This window comes from Anthonomus grandis, chromosome 22, assembly GCF_022605725.1.
Source record: "Anthonomus grandis grandis chromosome 22, icAntGran1.3, whole genome shotgun sequence".
NCBI classification, from domain to species: domain Eukaryota; kingdom Metazoa; phylum Arthropoda; class Insecta; order Coleoptera; family Curculionidae; genus Anthonomus; species Anthonomus grandis.
In genome coordinates this window covers 30,543,422-30,566,295 of record NC_065567.1, presented here as the reverse complement: position 1 = coordinate 30,566,295, position 22,874 = coordinate 30,543,422, and positions in this window count along the sequence as shown.

Genomic DNA, 22,874 nt, shown 5'->3' with positions numbered 1-22,874 from the left:
TGGTATCATCTGCAAATTTTTTTAAAAAGGTTAAAAGTCCTAATTTTTTACAAAGTGAGCTAAAATTAAAAAAGAAAACAATTTTCATAATAAAATAGAGGGAAACTGAAGGAAGTGAGGTATTATGAACGAATAGCAAAAAGCTGAAATATTCATAAAATTCATATATTTTTAAAGCTGGCTAATGATTATGAAATTCGTATCATCTGCAAACTTCCATAACAAAATTGAAAGTACTTTTATTGCAAGGTAAGCCAATAATAAGGAAAACCACATGTTCGGAAGAAACAATATTCATAAGAAAAAAGAGCGAAACTGATTCAAGTGAGGTATTATTAAGGAGTGACAAGGAGGCAATTTTAAAAAATTCATTAATTTTAAAAACTGGCTAAATTATGAAGGTGGTATCATCTGCAAATTTATTTAAAAAATTTGAATGTACTGATTTATTGTTGATATTTTCATGTTAAGAAACCTGCCTAAAAGAGAAACTGAATTAAGCGACAAAGAGACTAAATATTCCCAAAACTCATATATTTTTAAGAAACTGGCGAATGATTATAAAGCTGGTGTCACCTGCAAACGTCTTTAAAACATCATAAATTTATTTTAAAGCAAACTACACTTACAGGAGAAATAATTTTATAAGAAAAAGGAGAGAAACCGAATGAAAAGTGAATTATTATCCACGAATGACAAGGACGTAAAATACTTTCAAAATTCGTGTATTTTTAAAAAACTGGCTAATGATTACGATCATCGGCAAACTGTGTGTTACAAATATGCATTTATGACACACAAAAAGAGAGAACCAAAGATATGATGAGAGCCGTATAGAAAAAACTAATAAACCAGCAGCAAAAAAATTGACAATCTAAAAAGGAAACGATCCAATGTAATCTAAAAAATCGTATCTTTAAGGGCTTATAAGTAGAAATTTGCCCTTGGGGACTTAAGGATTCAATGAATATTTAAATTTAGGTATTTATTTTAGCGCCTTAGACAGGCCCTTATGGGGCATCTAAAATACAACGTTTAAGGTTAAAAAGACTGTTTTAACATTGATTTATCCCGCTTTTTGATGATAATAATATAATTAAAAATTTCGCAACGTTTAAGCCCTAGGCTCCGTCTCTAACTAAAAGCTTTTACTGCAGTATTTCTCCTTCTCATTGCGCCATTAACCTAATGAAACATTAAGAGACGAAAACTGCCAAAAAGGCTTCCAATCTTAAAAGCTGAAATTCTTAAGAGTTTTGGGCAATCTTAAAAGTCGTTTAGGTCCGAGCTTTCATATAAAGGCGACCTCATACAACCCGTTTTTTCGGATCCGCTAAATACGTTTTCCGTGGTCGCACTTTAATCCTTTTAAGAGATTAAATCGTAAAGTATAAACAATCCCGTATATTGATAAGTGGAACATTTTTAAGTTAATTGCGAGGCGCGATGATATCGTGTTACTTAAAGGATATCGGTTTGCTGTCAGTGAAAGATCGCTTATGTTCGGTGTTTTTTGCAAAAAAAAATTAATATATTTATCTCAGTGTTTAAAGCATTATATGGACAAATTTTAGCCCCAATAGTATTCATTTTTACTCACCTAAACTCATGTTGTTTTGCCTTTTTTTTCTCACTTTGTGCAATGAAAATTCACCCCTTTTCACAAGGGGGAAACACAATATTTATTTCAAATAATATATACAAATAGAAAAAAACTTAACCATACAAATTTGCTCAAAACTAAGCAAGGGTTTAAAAAATAAAATTTATTTTAGAAAAATGCAGTGGTAATTTTTGTTTATTATTTAAAAAAAAATTACGATAAATATAAAGTTTGTTGGTTTGTGAGATCCTGGACACCCGCTATAATATACCACAATTAACGCTTAAATAGATACATTTATTATAAATTTCATTTCAACAGTTTTGTAAGGATTAAATTATAATTACACCTGGTGTAAACCAAAAATAAACGTTTATTTAACTATCGTGTGTTGCTTGGGCATTATTATTGATTGAATCAGTAATATAAGTCTTTAATTTAATTTGTGACAAATAAGGGCTTATCCTAATCATATTGATAATATTATTTATTCGTAGTAATTGAATGTTTACCGTCAGTTTGGTGATTAGTTCATTAATTCACAACCGATATTGCTTTATAGAAATTGATTTAATCAATACTGAACCACAAGAATTATGGTATTTATTCCTGGCAGTTGGACCTTGATTATTAGTTGACGATTCTATAATTATTTACGACCTATATTGACTTATAGAAATTACTGGAATAAATATTTTATTCTCGATGTAATAATCAATTTAATTTCAATCAATAAATTATTTCATTCATTCCTGTTAGTTGAACTATTATTATTGATTGATAGTAATATAATTAATTCACGACCAATATTGACTTATAGAAATCACTGTAATAATTATTTGATTCTTAATTTAATCAATATTGGATAATCTGAAATAAAACATTTTTTTTATTTATTCCTGGCAGTTGAACCTTTATTATTGATTGATGATTCTATAAAAAATTTAGGACCTATATTGTCTTATAGAAATTACTGCAATAAATATTTTATTCTTGATTTAATAAATCTGTAATCAAGATGAAATAATCTGAATCACAAAAATTATTTTGTTTATTCCTGGCAGTTGAACCACTAATATTGATTCATGATTATATATTTGATTCATGATCTATATTGGCATATATAAATTATTATAGTAATAATTATTTTATTATTAATTTATTAAATCTGCAATCAATATTAAATAACTTGAATTAAAAAAAATATTCAATTTATTCATGGCAGTTGAACCTTTAATATTAATTTTGTGATTATTTTATTAATTAACTACCTCTATTGACTTATCAGTATATTGGATATTTAATAAATTTGTACTTAATATTGGATATTCTAAAAAACGAAAAATTATTTTATATATTGTGCTGGTTAATCGTTGATCTTATTGATTATTCCTGAACAATGAATCATTCTTAGTTAAATGATTATTTAATCAATCTTCCTTAAATAATCTTTAAGACTTTGATGGCCTAAAAGATTATGCAAATTACACCTTTATATAACTGTCGATTTGCAGTATTAAAAAATCCCCATCTATCCATTTTAATAGTCAAATATTCCTCGACGTTATTAAATTCCCTATAAAGCCCACAATTTCTCTTCAGAATAACTATCTTCCGAGACATTTTATTCTGACAAAAACATGTCAGGTAAAATTGAAAATTAAAAAAGGATAAAAGAGCGGTCTGAACCGAAATGGCGAGAGGAATTGTCCAATATAAATTAAGTTATTTTCCGAAGTCCATTTCAGTGACCTTTCGGAAATACATATGTCGGCTTGAAAAATTAAACGAGAAGAAAAAAAAAGGATTCGATATTGTTGCTTTGGAGGATTTTTAAGCGTTTAAATGCAATACATATAAAATGAATTTTATGTTCATTCTCACATGGGACCAACACCGTTTCACCATGTTCCTTTCATCGTTTGTGGGAATAAACAGGCCGTAAACTGCGTCCATCCAAAATTCATAAGATGCTAACTTAGGGCGACACGATTCGACGCCCAAAAACTGTTTTAGGCTTATTTTTTACGTTGAAAAACAACGTCTCTTACGAGCTATTGTCGACTGGACTTGACTGTGTTACCGAATTTCAACGCATATATTTTATGTTTATTTGTAATCACACTGTATATACCTAAATTATTTTGCTATAGGTTTTTGTCAGATTAGCAAAAATAGAAGATTTTAAATATTGATACTCGTGTCCATTTAAGTTATGCATCGGATGAGAAAATATTAAAAATTCTATAGTTGGGGTCGAAATTGGTTCGATCAAATGGTGGAACGTATTTGACAAGTGGAACGTATTGGTTACACCTACATAAAGCTGTGCTTTCATCAAATAAAAAATATGGAATTTTGAACATTTAAAAAAATACTAATCATATCCATTTAAGTTATGCATATAATGTAAGAAATGTGCCAATTTTCAATACTTGCTTAAAGAGTTTGTGAAATTTCGTGTATTGTAAGAAACGTTATGGAAATAACAGTCGTATCCATTTAAGTTATGCACTGAATATTCCTGTGTTAAAGTGAAAGGGAAAAAGCCAGAAGGTTAGGACCTTCGCTCTCCTAAATAGTGGAACGTATTCGGCGCATACAAGTAAAAAAAAAAAGAGAACAGATTTCTTGTTAGGGTGGTATTTAAAATTGATCTGGTGTCCGGTGTTTTTACTCGGTCGATCGCGATTTCGATCGCAGATTAGATACGAGAACAATGCGGGATTTATAAGGTCTACTTTATCGAGCAAGCGACCGAGGGCTTCTTTTAATTGGCCCGATTCCAGTCTGTGCGTTGCTTAGTTGCTCTGCCTCTCAACGTCGTACCGTGTAAGGCCGAATAATTATGGTACCATTTGTTTTTTTTTTCGTTCTCGTTTTTCGGTTTTTCTACGAAATTTCGAGGGTTTAAACATAAGATTAAGATGGAAAACGTTGAAAATCTTCAAAAGAGTTCCAAGACCAACATTTTACAGGAGATCTGTATATTTGGAAAATAAATTTACAAAAATTTATCTGTTTTTTGTTCCTTTTAAATAATTGTTGACAAATGATCTTTTACTTACAGGTAGTTGAAATTTGGATTTTATTTATTGCTTAAAAGAATTCAGCCCTTTAAAAGATAATACTTCTTTAAAAGCTCTTTTTTTTGTATTAAAATATTCAAAAATTATTTTACTTTCAGGCATATACTTGATTTTTTATTTAAAAGTGCCTAAAATATTTAATAGAAACCGACAAATAAAAGAAGAATTATATAAAAATAGGGGAAAATAATTAAAAATTTCCATTATTCCAGGCAGTTGATAAAGTAATTCTCTTAATAAATTTACGTTAATTTCCAAATATTTATTCCATAATTGAACTTTTTCCTAACACTACTTCTTAAAAGTCATAAATTAATTTACTAATAATTTAATAGATACAATTTAAAGTTTTTTCGCAGGTAGGTGAAAAATATTTCATATTTCTTCCAGTCTTGATAAATTAGTAAATTATTTCAAAATAAAGTGATTCCCTAAAAATAATTAAAAATCGTCCATTACACAAAATATTTCACTCACAATGATTTTTTTTAAGTAAATCCTCCAAGCTACACATCTTATATTATTATCGTTCAATATATATTTATTCAACGATTTTTTAGTAAATTTTTGGTTTTGGTATATTTATCAACAGTATAAGGGATATCATATACGATTCAGTTTACAAAAAGGAGCGAATTTCGACATTAAAAAAAATTGACACCTGATTTACATATCTACTTTTTAACCTCGATTACTACATCTCAAAATTATTCTGAAAAATCATTGTTTTTGGTCTATAATATCCAATCTAATTATGCTGTTTTAATACCAAATATTTATATATAAAATTACATTAAATTTAAATAAATAGTGTTAATAAATTAAATATTAAATATATATTTTCTGCAAAAACATTGTTTTTCATCCACACAACCCTTACCCCCCCACCCACCCCAAACATTTGCCCAGTAAAAAATTCTTTTGAAAAAACACCCTTTTTCGTTTATAATATCCAATTTAATAGCACTGTTTCTGTATTAAATATTTATTAATATAAATATATATAATTATATCAAAAAATTTAAATAAATAAACTGTTTTATTAGATTGGATATTTACGACGAAACCAGATGTTATTCGTGCGTATTATTTTGAAAAACAATGATTTTTGAAGACAATTTCTTACTGGTAAGTTGTGTGGGGTGGGTGGGGGGTAAGGGTAAGATTAATGAAAAACGGTTTTTTTTTTCCAGAAAATAATTGCCTGAAAAAAAAATGCTTTTAAAGAATATTAAAGGTGATAAAAAATCTGTAGTTTTGTATTTAGTTTTTGTATCTTTCTCACATAACCTTAAGGTTGTTAACAAATGTTTTTATTGTGAACTTTATAGATTCTTATTTACTTACTACGTAATTATTTATACCTAAACTAAAATGAAGAAGCATCTAAAGTGTATTAAATAAAGAGCAGTTTCTTCGTGGGAATACCGTTTTAACAGGAAGGCCTGACAAGTCTTCGCTTTTAAAATATCGTGTGTCAATTTGCATGTACAGGTGGTGTCAAATTCACTTTGTGAGAAACGGTCGGCTTTTAAAGAAGAAAACCACCATTGTTCACCGCTTCTTGCTAATTAATTCTCGAGGGTTAATTAAGAGGTGCATGTTTTGGGAATGGGGCCTTAAGTACTAAGCCTCCTCTCTCTCTCTATATGGGGCAAATAGCATAAATGCGGTAGATAGTGCAGAATAGGCATTAAATTATAACGCAATCTTGCTATAGATTTACGCATTTTCACGCCCCGCTGGATTTCAGGTCAAATTCCGAGAAATTCCGCGATGCATGTATTCACGCGTGGAATTTCCTTATGCTATTTGGTTGGCTGCTCTGATGGGTATTTAAATGTACGGTGTTTAGTAGAACTTAATGGACAAAAGGTTTTCAATTAAGAGATTACTCAGATTATTGACATTATTTATTTCTTACCACCTACACTATAAATCGACGGACAGGCTAAAAGGTTATGCATTGATTAAGGGTTATTTTACTTTTAAATGCATTATATTGGACGAAGTGAATTAGGCCCTCCTATTTTACATATTTGTACTGCTCGACTATTTGCGTTAATATTAGTGGAGGGTCAGGATGTGAGGAGTTACTTTTCACAGTCACTTTAACTGGTTTTTCTCTTTTATTTTTAAAGGTATTTACTTAAAAGATAAATGTGCAACATAGTCTAAAAGGTTATGCATTGATTAAGTGCTGTTTTACTTTTAAACGCATTATATTAGACAAAGGGAGTTATGCACTCCTATTTTAAATATTTGTAGTTGAAACTGAACTTGACAGTTAAATGTGCATCGTAGTCTAAAAGGTTATGCATTGATTAAGGGTTATGAATTGATGGTATCTTTCTATAAATGTTGTCTTTTAGTTCAATTAAATAGTTCTCGCCAATTTGAACCTAAAATAGTCTATTCGTTATTTTCTCATATAATGTGCAATAAACGAGACCAAAAAAAATTCATTTTGCAAAATATTGTTTAGGGTTACAAAAAAAAATATATCGTGAAGGTTTAAACCCTTAATATTAATTAGAAGTGGTATTTTGTGGGTGTATTAGTTAAGGGATAAAAAGACTATTTGTTTTTAGCCAACGTTTCAAATTATATTTATCTTCAGGGCTCTAGTAATAGATGGCAAGAAATGATGTTTAAATTTTTTAAAACCCATGGACAAATTCATTTATCAAAAATAAAACTCGCATTAACGAATATTAAACACCTCCAGTTTAACAGGTCATAAGTATGATGCACTAACATGTTAAATATTATTGTTGTCAAGTGTCAAAGAATTAAGTACTGTGACTACAGCAACTTTTATTTCATTTAACAACAAAAAAAAAATACAAAATAGACAATTTTAGCCTAATAGTTAATAGAATATCCATTATTGGCTATAACTTTTTGACCACGACGTAGCATCGATAAAATTAAATTCTAAATAGTGTCGTGGTATAGACGTGACGCTCAACATTATTCTAAAGATCTGAAGAGGGTTTAAATCAGGTGATTTTGTCAGCCATTGGAGGACTTGGATATTGTTCTCTCGAAACCACTTCGCACAATGCTTCAAATCGTTGTTTTGCTGAAAAATTAATCGCACAGAAATCTCCCAGATTGGTATACACTGAATGTCTCTATATACCAATCGATCCATAATCCCTATAAAATGCAATGGACTCCAATAAAAACACACTAATTTTATTACGATTTATTTCGGAAACCAGCGATTTCATAGGTGAAGGTCTGCTGTTAACCTTTGCTTCAACTGATCTTGATTGGACAGTCCTCGCACTTACTTCCAGTTCAGGAATTTACAGAAATAACCACGGATCTCTATGGTTAATTTTGTTTATTCGTCTTCTTATTCTATGGTTTAATTATTCCACGAGACGTTGGCATAAGAAACGACCTAGAAATATATCTAGAACCCATTTAATTTTAGTAAAGTTAGTTTGGCATACTTTGACCCTTTTCATTATACTATTTTCATAAATATATATAAAAAATCGCTATTTATAACCCTAATTAAAAAAAGGATCATCGTATCCATTTAGGTTATGCACATTAGACTAAGTCAAAAAAAATGATAATTTTGTTTGAGAAATGTACTGAAAATATTATTCAGGGTGACCAAAGAAATATTGTTAAGGTTTGAGCCGTTAGTATTAATATACTAAGAGGTCTATCATCTTATATTTGTGTTTTCATAATAAAGATTTACTACTGTAAATATATCAATGTTCCAGGTTTGATTATTAGGAAACTGCTCGTCTAAAAAATGTTCAAGGAAAGGTTTTTTAAAGGGAATTTAATTTCCTATAAATTATTTTTTTTTTCGTTTTTTGGCCTTGTGCTTGGCACATTTAGCCACGTGTTCCAATATAGGAACTCATTCATAATAGAACAGGTTGCTAATATGGTATTTAAATAATTATACTATTGGGTAGTATGACATTGTATCTAATAAAAAGAGTACAAAAAAAGGAATAGTGCAAGAAAGATTAATACTAGGGATCTAAGACACGGTCACACGCTTCTCGTCCTGAAGCCAATGCAGGACATTTTTTAAAACAAAACATAGGGGGGCTCGGATAGGTAGGTAAACAATAGGGAAAAAACAAAGGAATCTCTAAGTAACTAAAATTATTAACTACTGCATATACGTTCAAGTTATATTTTCCTTTTGGACAATTTCAAAAATTTTATGAAAATAGACTCCATTCTATCGTCGGCAATTACGCTTGCCATAAGTGAAGTATGACACATAGGAAGCAAGCCAAGCTCTTTAAATTTATTATGCAGAAACATCACTGCGTCCATATTATTTTTACATTCAAATAAAATATGGTTCAAATCATCAATTGACTGGTTGTCACAGTTACATATATATGAGTCATTTATTCCTAATTTATGTAAATATTTATTAAAATTACCATGATCCACTAGAAGATGTTGTCAAATATCTTCGAAAGTTATATTTGGAAACGATACTATAACTGCTAAGGGACGCTTTTATTGAAGTGTATGTATTTGAAGTATTTGCTAAGTATGCAAGATATTTTCTTTTCCAAGTTTCTGAAGACCTCTTTCGGATAATTGGAATTATATCACGAATATAAGTGTACTTTGGAAAGAATACTATCTGTCTTAATCGCTTCCTTGGCCTCTTTATCTGTCAATTCATTTCCTAGCAATTCTGTGTGTCCTTTTAACCAAATGAATGTTACCTTAGTATTATGTTTATCAAGATTACTGATCTTAAGAGCCTCTCGAATCTTAAAAATAATTGGGTGTTTAAAATTATGTCCAGTTTTAAGTGATTGCAAAACTGATTTTGAATCAGAAAGTATTAAAAAGTGTAAAATTATATTAGCATCACTAATAAATTCCGAGGCTTTTAATATTGCTAATGCCTCTGCAGTAAAAATAGAAGCATAATCCTCATACTTGTATTTTCTTTTAATATTAATTTTCGGAATAATAAAGGCACAACCTGTACCATCAGCAGTTGATCCATCTGTATATATTTCTAAGTAGTTTTGAAATTTACTCAAAGTATCCATAAGAATAGTTTGATTGACCTTATGACAGTTCGTAAATGTAGGAAATATTATTGTGGGGTCAAAAAAATAATCCCAAAAGCTAATTCGTACATCCATAGTATATTTGTTTCATTAATGAATTGATGGAGGTATTTTGTTTCAGTATAAGCTTCAGCCAATGGAGGACTGTTTTTATTCAACCAATATTTATTAGTTAGACAGTCAGTTAAATTAGACATACCCAGTTTGTGAATTTTAGCTATTAGTGGGTTATTCCGTTATTGCACATTTTTAATCAAAAGTTTTTCTGCTAAAGTTTTTCGTCTTATCTCTAATGGTAGCTCATTAGTCTCTGCCAGTAATGCTTCAATCGGCGTGGATCTTAAGGCGCCTGTGACTAATCTCAAAGCTCTATATTGTATACGATCAACCTTTAGTAGTCTCGTTTTAGTAGCAGAACCATAAAAAATTGAGCCGTTATCCAGCAACGATCTAGTAAATGCTCGATAGAACATTAAAGATGTCTTAAGATCAGAGTTTCCTATAAATTAATATGCAAACAAATTTATTTACATCAAAAGTTTGGTAGCTTTGATGCAAACAATGATTGACCTCTCAATATTAATATTAAATTATTCTTGAGACCAAAATATTAAGTTATTTATGATCAAAGAGTGTTTATTAGAAGTGGTGATTTGTGAGTAAATTGCTTGATCGTTAAAGAAAATTAGCCAACATTTCGAATTAAACTTAGTTCATCTTCAGGGCCCTACAATAGATAGAAAAAAATGATGTTTAGAATTTTTTTATCCTTGTGAGATTAATTTGTTTTTTAATTTGACGAGATCGAACTATCACTTCGGTAAGTAGTTTCGTTCGCCTCCTCCCTTTTTAAAACTTTATGACGTGCATATTGTTATTTTTATTATTTTTTAAGAAATATTTATAAAAAATAAAAGAAAAAAATTTAAACCTCATTTCTTTCTATTTTAGAGCCCTGAAGATGAGTTAAATATAATTCGAAACGTTGGCCAAAAACAAATAGTTTTTTTAACCATCAACTAATACACCCACAAAATACCACTTCTAATTAATATAAAGGGTTTAAACCTTCACAATATTTTTTTTTGTCACCTTCAACAATATTTTCAATATATTTTGCAAAAAAAAATATTCAGTTTTTTTTGGTCCAGTTTAATGCGTATTATATGAAAAAATAAAGCAAAGACTATTTTAGGTCTAAATTGGCAAAAGCTATTTAATTTAACTAAAAGACAACATTTATACAACGATACAATCAATTTATAATCCTTAATCAATGCATAACCTTTTTGACTACGATACACATTTAACTGTTAAGTTCAGTTTCAACTACAAATATTTAAAATAGGAGTGCGTAACTCACTTCGTCCAATATAATGCATTTAAAAGTAAAATAACTCTTAATCAATGCATAACCTTTTAGACTAGGTTGCATATTTACCTTTTAAGTAAATATCTTTAAAAATGAAAGAGAAAAACAAGTTCAAGTAGACTCCTCGCATCCTGACTCTCCACTAATAATAATGCAAATAGTCAAGCAGTACAAATATTTAAAACAGGAGTGCATAGCTCACTTCGTTCAATATAATGCGTTTAAAAGTAAAGTAAGGCTTAATCAATGCATAACCTTTGAGACTACGTTGCACATTTACCTTTTAAGTATATATGTTCAAAAATAAAAAAGAAAAATAAGTTCAAGTGACTCCCAAGAGTGACTTTCCATATCTTGACTCTCCACTAATAACAATGCCAATAATCAAGCAGTATAAATATTTAAAATAGGAGAGCATAACTTACTTTTTATAATATTAAGCCTTTAAAAATGGAACAATTCTTAATCAATGTATTTATAATATAGCTTTGAGTAGAAAAAAAATATTTTCCAGAGTTTTCTTTCATAAAACGATTAAGATTTATTAATTATAGGAATCTAGGAATAAATGGACATAGCACTCTCTTAACTTAAAACTGTCCAATTTTTTAAAGAAAAATCCGGATACTTGCTTTACTCAATAAAAATAAACGTTTTTTTCTTTAACAAGGCCTTTAGCTAGCGCAGCAGAAAAGTCATTTTAAACAGATTTGGCCAATTAACTTGAAATCGCGGAAAAGTTAAAAAGGAAAACTTTAAAGTCAAATAACGTCGGAACTGGTTAAATCCCGGTTCCTTTACCGAGTACAGTTTGATTAAAAATGTGAGGATTCACACGGAATCTCGTGCTTACGAAGTTCTTCGAAAGTGATAAGGTCGGCCGACTTATTCGTGCCAAGAAAATTTTAATTTAAAAACTTTTGGCGGTAAGTGATAACAGTAGTAAAATAAAACTTCGCCTGAACTATATTTAAGGGTTAACTAGGGAGTTTAACTTAAAGAAATATTATCTTGGAAAACTCGTGATAATATAATGGAGCCGGTAAATGATCATCAGGCATAATACAAACTGTGACTCAGCCACCAGAAAAATAAAGGGTCAATTAGTCTGAATTTATCTAACAATTTCCATCTCAATAATATCTCCAACGACATCTCATGCATCATAAGAAGCTGCTCTACTGCCCACAAATCACAATTCGTATAATTTGTTTCCCAGATGACAGATAGCCGCACCATTTTCCTTCTAAATTAATTTGGTACGCATCAATCATGTCATCGCTCCCGATTCTTATTAAGATGCATTAGGGCAAATCAACGTTTGTTTTTTATAAAGAAGAAGAAGAAGAAGAAAGTGGTCCTTATCGAGCCGTCTAGATAGGCATCACTACCTACGTAGCTCGCTGTATTTTAATGGTTATTTATTCATTCATTCATTGTTTTATTTTTAATTCGGTTAGCAGCTACGATATTTAAAGGAATATTTTTTTGTGAGGTTTATTATATATTTAGCGTAGGTGGAGCTTATAAAATCGGGAGTCTATAAGGTAGTTCTCTCCATTTTTTGATTATTTTAGTTTGAGCCAGTGCATAACTTAAATGCATACGATCTCTAGTAGCATCAAAATACTAATATATCTCGTTCCAGTCATATACTTTAAAAAACGTGTATTATGTTTGAAAAACCCTGTAAATTGAATGGCCGTATGATAAGTTAAGTAAAAAAAGAATAGGACAACTGTTAAATAGCAAAAAATTATTTAACCTAGTCCATTGTCCTTGTCCAACTGTGTCAAACAACTATTAAAAAACGTGTTTAAAAATTAAAGATTTATTATCAAATTACATAGTAATAAAGGTTAAAGAAAATTCATTATTCTGAATTATCTTTTTTTTTTGCCTCAGGACTCGGTATATTACTTTTGTTTAATATTATAGATTTGTAGGTAAAAAAATACTTTAACTGTCTGGAAAAAATGAAAAACTACCAGGATAAAGCCGCCCTAAGGGTATGTAAATCATAAATTAATAATAATAATAATAATAATAATAATAGTGTTTATTTGCCAGTTCAAATTACTTAAAAACAAAACTATTGTTGCAGATAAACAATAGACTCAGAAGCAACTTTGAGTTATGTGACTAAAACTATATTTAGGTATAAATAAATAATAATTAAAGAGTTTTTATTACAGTAGTAGAAGGTCGGACAATCAATCATAATTAATAAAAATTATAAATAATTTAACAGAATAATTTTATAATTAATAATTAAAAAGCGTGAGGTGCATTTTACTTCATTTTCATAACTCTTCTCTCATATATACAATAGTTGCTAATAGAAGAAATATCATATTTAATGTAATAAGCGCTAATCATCTAAAGATACTAGTGAATAACATAAATAATATTTAATATTAGATAGTAACTTTAGTCCATAATATGATTTTGTAAAGGATATATATACGTATATCCTTAATAATATTAAGACACTTTTTACACACCAAAATTTTTGACCTCATTAACTATTGTTAGCTGAACATGTCGGATCTGTGCTTGTAAATTAAAAGATACCTCAAAAGAACTTTTGCCACAACACACTTTATTGCTCTGTGAAGGTATTGTGTAGATGAATTCATTTGAGTATATTAAGTAGGTAATATGGCGACAAAATGATAAAACCTTACCGGCATCCCCATCTGAAATTATTATTAATTATTTTCGTCATTTTGCTTTTACTAAGGGGTCCGATTATTTATCGTCCCTCCACTTGCCAGACATGGTCTCTGGTTAAGGTAACTTACGCAAAAGACGCATATTTATCTTATGGCGTTCTGGGAAGGGTGCGTTTTTTTTTAAGGCAGCCATTTGATAATTACGGGGTGTTTTATAACGGGGGTCCTCTTCAAAAATAAAGCTCGTTAAATAATAAACCGATTATTAATTAACCAAGTAGACAGAGAGTCGAAAACAGCGTAAGCGTCGGGTTCAGAGACGCTAATTAAAGACGGAAAGTGTTCTTGAAACTTTTAACCGATATACTTAAAAAATTAGGCAGACGATGCTTGTTAAAACTTTTAAACAAACATTTTACGTCTAAAGTAAGATGAGAACGTTGATTAGAAAAGAACACGCATACTAGTGTTTTCTTTTGCAAGAATAACATTCAAAAAGCAGATTGAGGGCTTGTTATTCTGAGACGTTCTTAGGATGTGATTAAAATTAAACCAGTTTATGAAAAAATTTTGACTTCCTTGGAATATCATTTGGCAATAAGCGGTTCATTATGCTGTCTATACGGTTTTTTCATCATTTTGTTTAATGTGCCTAAAATAATTTTTAAGTTTGATCATTTTGGATTAGGGTGGTGCAACATGACTCCTTGATTACTAGTTAATACCCAAAATTGACATTTTTTCCAAAAAAAAATATATTGCAAGAAAATGACCCAAAAATCGTTTGCTAGTAAGGTTTAGTATGCTCTCTACATACTTCCCTATAGACTGGTTGGTTTTCAAAATTGACACTAGCATCAAAATAAAACAAGTCAATATTTCTTGAAAATTTAGAAATGTAATTCCGGAACATAAAAAAGTTCTTTGGCAATGCGATCCAATATGCTGTCTACAAGCCTGGTTAAAGTTAATAACCAAAATTGAAATTGTTCCAAAGAAAATCGAGTTAAGTCAATTTTTTTTCAAATATAAACATTCCTGGGATGTTTTGGGGTTAACATAGTTGTGAAAAATATAGTGTGACAAAAACGTAAATTTTCAATATATTTTTTTTTTATTAGTGAAAAATATAATGACTTTTACAGTTAAATTTAAATTTTTTTTGTGTAACTCCTGAATCCCAAACAGCAACAACCCGAACTGACTTAGCCCCATCTAAGGCACGTACTTCAATTACGAGTCGAATAAATTCCCGTTGCCATAGAAGGCATTTAATTGAGGATCTGGTTTCCTCGGGAGTTGATAAAATTATAGCATTGTCTGGCGCATACATTAGACCCCTAATCTGGTAAAGAGTAAGTACGTAAACAAATCAAGTGCAGGCGACCGCACAATGCAAATTGTTACTGAATTTGTCTAGATTATCGCCGGCCCGAGTATTTATGTATACGCTTTGTGTACTACAGATGTATATCTTTGCATTCAAAAGAATTTTAAGATTTGGAATCGAATCGGCAGACAACGTCGCGAGAACGGGTTTTTGAATGGACCTTAAATGGTTACGAAAAATTTATATTTTACCTACTGCAGACCGCGATTACTACTATTACTACCATTATTATAATTATTTCCCTTTGAAGTTTCCTTAAACCTTAATACGCTTTGTATAATATGATTACCATTATCCTTTAAAAAAACAGGCTATTGTTCAATCTATACTCGGAAAGATTATTTTTTAAGTCAGTTTTAGATAACTTAATAGGTATTAAAGTGAATGGAATATCAGATATGCAGATGATAGTATAATAATCGCGGTTCATGCAAATGATCGTCAGGAATTGAATTGAATATTGAATCACGTAGATGAAACGAGCACAACATTAGACCCTAAAATTAATGTAAAAAAAAACCGAAGTTTATAGTCGCGAGTGAGACTGATATTCCACAAATCAGAAAAATGAGAAGAATATTGAGCAAGTTAAGTATCTGGGATGTATGTATGTTAAACTTAAATTAAGACCCAAAACAAGAGATTAGATGTAGAATAGAACAATGAAGAGCAATTTTCCTTAAACTCACAAAATTTCTTACACACAAAAATCTAAGGTTATGTGAGAAAAGTATAGATACATAAACTATAGATTTCTTCATCATCTATAATTTTGCTAAAAAGCATTTGTATCCTTCTATGGTAAAAGGATGTACTCGCAAAAATATAGTTTTGAGAAAAACGCGTTTTAATTTAAAAGTTGTGTATTTTTTTTTCTTGTAATCCAAAAGGCTTCAAATTTTTACAGAAGATTTAATATTATACTACATTAGAGGTAAGTATCTAATTTTTATTAAATTGTTACTAGTTTTTGAAAAAAAGTCAATACATTGTTTTACCAAAGTATTTCTAAATTTTTTTTAATCCTCAAACTTTGGCAAAATAATGTAATAACCAATACATCTTTTTGCCAAAATAAATTCATTCATAAAAAATTACCTATTTGAGCAATTGTATAATACATTATTTGGCAAATCGCTAAATATATATTAATGCTAATTTGGTATATGAAATATAAATATATTAAGAGAAACAAAAATGATAAACGCCTTTATTCATAAAAAAATAACAAAAACATATTATAAAAACAAAAACAAATATTCCTTCAACCCAAAAAAAAAATTCTTTTAGTTATATATATATATATATATATATATATATATATATATATATATATATATATATAGACACCGGGTGTCTCCTTTTTCATAGGGACAGTATTGCCATCTCCTATACTATAAAAGATACGAGGGCGGTTAAATTAGAAAAAAGTTGCGGCATTTTATTCTGATTAAAAAAGTTTATTTAGATTTTTTATGCGACGTTTCGTCTTTTAGATATCATCATCAACTTTTTTTTTTAAATACGGACCTGGATTTTTTGTTTTATATTTAAAAAGAATTTTTATTTTCCTTTTCAACAATGTATAACTTAAATGTCTGTCTCGACGTTTCGGTATAAAAATAGCAGTTTTTACACTATTTAAAAAAAATTTTCCCCCATTATGTTTAATGCATTTTAAGGTCCTTAATTCTAAATCCTCTATTGAGCGGGTTAAGTATTCGGGCTTTAAATCTCTAAGTGCAGCAGCGACCTGATGTGTTAACACCTCCATATTATTTATTTCACTGTTATTGACTTTATTTTTTAAAAATCCCCATAAGAAGTAATCCAGAGGATTAAGGCATGGGGAACGAGGAGGCCACCTTACAGGACCATTTGTTCCTACCCAGCAATTAGGGAAATTTGTGTCGAGAAAATCTCGGGCAACAGCGGAATTGTGAGCGGCACAGCCATCCTGCATAAACCATTGAATACTTCTTAATTATATTCCGCAATCCAAAATGTCCGATGCATTTGGATTGGTCTTAATTTTTAACCAAAAAGCCCGTCGGGATGGTTTTATTTTGGGAACAAGCTGATCAATAATTGCTTTTTTTTTGTAGGAGCTATTCCGCGAGGCTCTTTATAGGTTTCATTTATGTTTCCCAAAATCGCACCTTTTTTAAGGATATTATTTGATTGGGTGTATTCTGTGGCATTCAAATCAGTCTTGTAAAAAATTTCTTTAGCCCCTCGAATAAATTTAATATCAACTAAATTTTTAAGGTAAGGTACGTTGCTCTCATTAGTATCACTTTTCTTATTTGTTTTAAATTTTGACTCAAGTTTAAAAAAATCTGAAATTTGCATTTGAATGACATTTACCCGTTTTGAAGCGGTTTTACAAGCATTAATAAAATCAGCAAAATCTTCGATATTTCCGATTTTTCTAACCTTTTGTTCAATTTTTCCATGAATACCATCTGCCGCCATGTATGTATGACCGGTAAGTAAATATTTTAAAGTTATCGACTGAACTGTATTAAGGTCACTATTTACGTAGCTTAGTAAAGACGAAAACAAAATCCAGTTTTTGTTCTGGCCAGAACAATTATCCAGCCAGAGAATTACATCAGTAGCATCTCTGATACTATCTAAAAATTTTAAAAAGGAGGATACCTCTTCACCCTTTCTTCCTGCTATAGCTTCATGCCATAAAATACAGTGATTTTTTTTCCCATGGACGCGAAAGTTTCATTAAAAACCACTAACCACGAAAGAAAGAAGGCTTCTTGTATTTGTGGCATTCTAGGTAGCATAAACACTTTTTGCATGTCTACAGCATACACTTTAGTGTTAACATCAATGTTGGACATGTTACCATCTGCTTGATATCAGTCCCTTCTCAGTTTAACCTTAAAAAAATTTACGTTAATATTAAAAAAAATATGATACAAATAATACCTTACTTCTTTAAGATGTTCTTCTTTTTCCGCTAGATTTTAGGAAGAATAATTCATATCGACTTGAATACAAAAGCTGCACTTTACACAATCTACATCGAAGAAGCTTATGTTCATATCACTTAGAGTTTTTCTATATAATTCATAACCCACTGGATTATCTGGATACTTTTGGTTGTAGTTTAAATGCATGACTTTAACTGAGAGATCGGATGGTAAGTAAAGCCTATTGGGGGCATGTTCTCGTTTGTAGTGTGATCGTTTTGGATTGTACGATTTAATATGTTCCACGGCATTGGTGAGATCTTTTTTATTTTTTGGAGTAAGTCGCCCTCTTTGATCCTGTAAAGGTGTAAGTCGTTGATTTCCATGATCACCTTTACAAGATTTAAGAGTATGATCTATAATTGAGGTGCTTTTATTTATACTCTTATTATTTATTCCGCATTATTTATATTATGTAACTTAACCCTTGAATACTTCGCGCCATTTCAACCAGTCTTTTAGATCTGGATGCCATATTTCTGCGTAAAAACCCAAATTTATTATATTTTTGAGCCCTTAACTACTTTTCGAGACTTAACTCACTACTAAACTGCGGTGAAATAATGTATTAGTAAAATAGGCTTTGTAGCCTTTATCTCCAATGGCAAAACAGGGTATTGTATAATACATTATTTTACCATAGTTTAAGACGTGCTTAAAAAATCAAAAAACAACGGTATTTGCCATTACACTATTTTACCAAAGTAAATTGGGCAAAATTTTGTCGATAACATTGTTTTGCCAAAGTTTAACTTAATAAATAGTGATAATAGACTGTTTGGCCACCGTGCTAACTCGAGAATGAAAAATGATACAACAATGGGAGAAAGAGCTACTGATAGGTCTTTTAAAGTAGGATCGGGCTATGTAAATAACTCAAAATCGTCATTTTTGCGAATACATTCTTTTACCATAGCAGGGTACATTTTCCTCTCAGGGAATTATTTTCTGCAAAAAAAAACATTTTTCATTAACCCTACCCTTAGCCCCCCACCCACCCCACATAACTTACTAGTAAGAAATTGTTCTAAAAAATCAATGTTTTTCAAAACAATACGCATGAATAATAGCTCATTTTGTCGTTAATATCCAATCTAATAACACAGTTTATTTATTTAAATTTAATATAATTATATATATATGTTTATTAGTAAATATTTAATACGAAAAATGGGTTACAGATTGGATATTATGGATTAAAACGGTGATTTATCAAACGAAATTCTTACTGGACAAATATTTGGGGTGGGTGGGGGGCTAAGGGTAGTGTTGATAAAAAAAAAATATTTTTGCAGTAAATATATATGCAATATTTAATTTAACAACAGTGTTTATTTAAATTTGATTTAATTTTATATATAAATATTTAATACAAGAATAGCGTTATTAGCTTTGATAATATGGATGAAAAACACTGATTTCTCAAAAGAATTTCATCAAATATTTGAGGTAAAGTAATCAAGTATAAAGACTAGATATATAAATCCCAAGTTAAATGCCAAAATTTTTTTCCCTTTTGTAAACAAAATAGTCTATGATATACGTATATTCTTCAGTTTAATAAATATACCTTGACCATATACAGTTAATAAATATACCAAAACCAAAAATATACTAAAAAATCGTTGAATAAATACATAGTTAACGATAATAATATATGACGTGTTGCTTGAGCTCTAAGCCTTAAAAATTAACATTTCTACCTAACCTTGCGTGTACTAACTCATCTTGAGGTTTTCTAAACCCCTTTTGCAATTTTTCTAACCCAGTAAGCAGTAACCCAAATTAGCTTGATACGCCACGTAAACCATATACAGTGCATCCCAAAAGTTATGTCTAAATCCATTTAAAATTCAGAGATGTATTCGAAAAAAAACGCTCGGACCCGTCGATTTTTATTACAAGTTGCGCATTTTTGTACGTGAAGTTTGTATAAACAGGGTTGCTCAAAAATTTCATCTTTGAATTTCGCGTGGAATTCTACGTATGTTTCATGCATCATGTCCTATATCTGAGGTCAACAGTTATCGTAAAAATGACGATTCATGTAACAAATAAAAAAAGAACAAAAATTAAGTTAAATGTTCAAAATGGTTGCCATTCACGGCTTGACAATATCCAAGGCGATCAATAAAGTCTCGTTGCACATTTTCAATCATTCCCGGAGTTATGGCGCGCACTTCTCTGCGAATTCTCTCTTTCAAGTTGTCTAGATTATTTGGCCTATTAACAAATACCTTCAACTTGAGGTATCCCCACAAAAAAAAGTCCATTGGTGTTAATCAGGCGACCTAGCAGGCCATTTGATGGGTCCTCTCCTTCCTATCCACCGATTGGGAAAGGTTTCATCTAAAATTGTACGCACAGTGGCAGCATAGTGCGGAGGAGCGCCATCTTGCTGGAAAATTAGTTCTTCGTCAGGATAGTCTGGGTCCAATGGATTTGGAAATAAAGCTAGTAGTGCTGGAACTAATTTAAATTGGAGAAAATCGAGATACAATTGTCCCGTTCAAAGAAAAAGGGATGACAATTACATCCATTAAAGTTATGCATATTATTTATTAATTTAATACAAGTTCCTTAAATAAATTGGAAGCATTCGAGCTGTGGTGCCTGAGAATATCATGAGTAGATCACATAAGAAAGAAAGAAGTTCTTCGAAGAGCACTCCCAGTAATTAAACTTAGAAAATTACCTTATCATTTGAGGTAAGATGAAAGGGGAAAATAATGAATAAACATTTTAATTAATAAAAAAAGTTACAAATTAGTCATAAATAAATGAAAAAAAAACCTTGTGCATTCTAATAAACAAATAATCTGATACTGATAAGCAAATTAGTAAAACAATAATAAATAAATTACTTTAATATTATCAAGCCGAATTTCCTTCCTGACCAATTGAACGTAAAAAAAATGCTTATCGTTGAGCAGTTTTGAAGCCAGGTCCACTTGAACGCCTGATTTTAAAAACTCTATACCAATAACCTTAAAATAACAAACATTAATACAAGTAATTAACTTAATACCCCGATTATATATGCCATATTTATCGTCCCTCTCTCTCTCTGATCAATTCATTTTCAAAGGTCACCTCATGAAACAATTTCGTTTTTTTTTCCTTCTTTCTTTTTTATTCCGCAGCACCGTATCTCGAAATAAGCAATTCAAAAAAGTGCCTTCATTAGAGGACGTGTCGTCCGCTAAACGTGATGGATCGCCCTGTTTACCACAATAAATTAAGGAATTCGTGTAGCTTGATACGTCAGACCAGGTAAGGGCTTTGCTAAATCACTCTTCGAATGAATGAATAATTTTTCGCGACGAAATAACGCCTTAAAGTATCATTGTTCGTATTTAATTAACGCCTCTTTGGGTGCATGCCCGATTTATCTGTCAAGTAGGATATGTAAATCGTTCGAGGGTGTGTAGTCACTTTATTTTAAATGAGCTTGATTCATTAGCTGCATCATTATGTGGTTGGTGGAGCTTGCAACTGGATCAAAAGTACACCGACTTCAATTGAGTTTTCAATCATATTTCGTGTGCCTGATCAAAATTCCTGATACAACCCTTATTTAATAACCAAATCCATCACTGGTCTCTCACTGTGTGACAAGCAGATTAATAAAACTGGGGCGACATGACCGACTCGACCCTGGCAACTTTTATTAATTCTATGAATTTAATTTCGCCTGAAAGCCGTACGAAAAGCGTGTGGCGTATTTTCATGAATAAATAAATTATTTCGTTCGCAAAGTTTAACGGAATTTTCGGCATCGTTATTTCCTTCCCAAGAATGTTTAAGTTGAGGTTATTTTTTTTTCCTGCACGTCATCGGTTAGTTATTTTGGGGATTTTCCATCTTTTGCTCCCTATGAAATTTTGACGGGGTTTAAAAGACCTATGTAATGTAATAAATAATCCTTTACAGGCGAAACATTCTAGGGATGTTTTTAAGTTGCAGGAAAATTTACAGGCCTTTAATTGATTTTTTTAAGCAAAATTTGTATTATTTAAAAATTTGTACTAAAAAACAATTTTATTGTAAAACTGGTTGGCAAAATATACAAAGTGTCACTAGAGCTTTATATCATTTAAAAATGCGCTTATTAGCTATACATAAAATATCACATTGACTATTTTTATGTAAATTCAGTTATCTTTTGGAGGCCACCTTTTAGTGAATGACCCTTTTCACGTTTAGCTGTCACCCACAGTTTTCATAAATATACTTAAAAATATCTCTACCATTAACCCCAATTAAAAAAAAAATCATCGTATCCATTTAAGTTATGCACATTATATGAATAAATAAGTAATAATTGGCAAAAACTCAAGAAGTGGCAAAAAATCAATTCTTTTTAAAGAGAGTAACATAAACTGACGTTGTTATCTTCTACATTTGTTTTTTATAATCTAGAAATTTTTGTTTATTTAGTAGTGTGAATGTGGCGATATGACTTTTAGTATTTTTAATTCAAATTTAAATATGGTCAGATTCATATTTTTGATTTTAGGTGTGAAAGAACGCTAGCTAGAGTGAAACATGTGTAGCCATGTTGTGAGATAGGGACTGTGTTTTGTGTCTTGACCAGGACAATTCCAAGACATTTACAGTTACCTATCCGTAATGACGGAGAATTGAACAAACTTCTCTCTGGTGTTA